This window comes from Trachymyrmex septentrionalis, unplaced genomic scaffold, assembly GCF_001594115.1.
Source record: "Trachymyrmex septentrionalis isolate Tsep2-gDNA-1 unplaced genomic scaffold, Tsep1.0 scaffold20, whole genome shotgun sequence".
NCBI classification, from domain to species: domain Eukaryota; kingdom Metazoa; phylum Arthropoda; class Insecta; order Hymenoptera; family Formicidae; genus Trachymyrmex; species Trachymyrmex septentrionalis.
The window spans coordinates 6,507,421-6,509,963 of record NW_017305180.1 but is presented as its reverse complement, the minus strand read 5'-3'; the positions used below and the strand labels follow the sequence as shown (position 1 = coordinate 6,509,963).

At 27.4% G+C, this 2,543-nt stretch overlaps 1 pseudogene; it reads left to right on the top strand.

The window, feature by feature from the left end:
- LOC108747569 overlaps positions 1-2,543 on the top strand; it is a 5,020-nt pseudogene that overhangs the window by 1,059 nt on the left and 1,418 nt on the right.

Below are 2,543 nucleotides of genomic sequence, written 5' to 3'. Positions count from 1 at the left end.
TAATATTTATATTTGTGCGTATATATACATATATATGAATTATATACAAGGTGTTCAGCGTACGGTCCGCACAACTTTTCGGACACTTCGACAGTTTAAAAAAAAAGTTAAAAGATGAATATTTATCTGTTTCATACAGGCTACAACATGCAATAAACAAATATTTTAAAAAATTCTTTTTTCATAAAAAATGAAAATTATTAAAAAATTTTTTAATAACACTATATAATTTTTTCCATATTATTGTAGTGATACATACATATTACGTATTTATTTAATAAAATATGTAATAAAATCAATACAACATTAATAAAGGTGACATTTTGATAGTGATTTGAATTCGTCTTGAAGATTCCAATAATATTATAGAAAAAAATTGTATAGTGCCATTTAAAAAATTTAAGATAACTTCGATTCTTTATGAAAGAAACATTTTTTTAAATATTTTTTAAATATTTTTGTATTGCATGTTGTAGCCTGTATGAAAAGATAAATAATCACTTTTTAAACTTTTTTTGTCAAAAGTATCCGAAAAATCGTGCGGAAATTACGCTGAACACCCTATATAATTAATACTCATATTAAACATTATATATAAAGGAAACTATGAGTTACTATAAACCATAAAAATTGATAAAAACCTCTTAAAGGTACTTTTAAATATAGGATATTTTTGTCTTAGTTTTTTATATAATTATTGGTTTTTAAGAAAGACATAAAAAATTTTTTAAGAAATGAAAATGTATCCGCGGAACACTATATAAGTCACACATCAAAAATACATAGACCGGTATTCATAGTCAGATCTTATTCAAGATCGTCTTAAGAACGTACGATTTTAAGAAGTCCCGAACCAATCAGAGAGAGATGTATTAGCATCTTAGGCGTTACTTAAGACAGTCTTGAAATAAGAATTGACTATGAATACCCGCCATAAATTTATTCAATGCTATGACGAAGAAAATTGGAAAGAAATTTCAATTTACTTATGTATTCTTAATACAATTATTGAATACAATAATACATAACTATAATTAATAAAACTATAACCAATAGTATAGAAAATCTATATTAATCAGTAAATAGACAGAATATAACTTCTAAAGATAAAGTAAATTTAATTATTTAGATCTATAAGCTATTCCTCTAGCTAGTGTAAAGCCTTTATACTATTTTGTATTGTCCCATTTTGATTATAAATGTATTTAGTATATAACTATTTGTATTTAGTATACTCGACAAAATTCTGATACATTGCAAAATAAAAAGTTATTTTTAAATAGGTATGACTATTTCAATGATTTTAATATATCAGAATAATTAAACAGAATAAAAGAACTGGAAAAGATAGGGCAGGAGAAGTTTAAGCGCAGAAGACGTCGCGCAAATAATATATCTATGAAATGTGAAACTTCTTTATAACTTCTAAAACGCGCTTACATGTTTTGGCTCACTTTTGAGCCCTCCTCAGAGACAACACAAATTAACATACATAAACTGTGAATAAAAATTATCCTGTCATGGTGGAGCTCCTCTACCTCGAGAATTTAAATGTCAGAATTAAAAAGAGTGAAAGAAAAAGAAAAAAGAAAAAAGAAAAAAGAACGAAAATAAGGAAATAATGGAAATATCGAAATAGAGAATATGAAAAACTAATTTATCAAAAATCTTAAGATTATAATTAATTATTCCGAAAATAAGGACGGTCATCCTGATCACAAATCACAAACTTCTATCGCATTACTATGAATTATTCAAAAACCGATTCTCGATATTTTGGCCAGTCAGTATCAGACACAGTGAGTCACTTTTAGTTTTGGCTAGTATTATTCAAGCTAACAAATGAAAAATTTTACATTACAACGCAAATCAATTCCATGAAAATGAAAGTTGGAAACTAATCAAAAATCACGCCAGAAAGACTCATTACTGCGTACGAACGACACTGACTCATGTAAGCGCGTTTTAGTGAATAAAGAAATTTCACACTTCATTGATATATTATTTGCGCGACGTCTTCTGCACTTGACTCCTGCCCGTATCCTTTCCAGTTCTTTGATTTATAAGGAGTCATGGTTAGTTTGATTTGTTAAACAGAATAATGTAATCAATCATACGATGTAACGTAAAATTAACTCCTGTTTAATTTTAATGTACTCGTGTGATCTATTTCCAAATCACAGGCAACACAAATAGAAAAAGAAATTTTAATTCATTAGCAAAACCGATTTTGCGAAATCTTGAGTCTGTATGTGCAACGTACGTGTTGTGCATCCGTACAACGTATTAAGCGGCGTCTGCAATGAGATTTTAAGGCGGAAAATTTAAAATCTAAGATTTAAGCATTAAGTTGTAAGAAATTGACCAGTCACAATCGTAAGAACAGAATCGATTATAGCCTAGTTTACATCGTACACTCGACACGTATTGACTAGTAATTTTCTATTAAATTATTTTAATTTCAGCGATGTATATAATTAGTATTATAATTAGTATCTATATCAAGTTTATAACTAATTAGTATCTATATTAAGCGCATAATG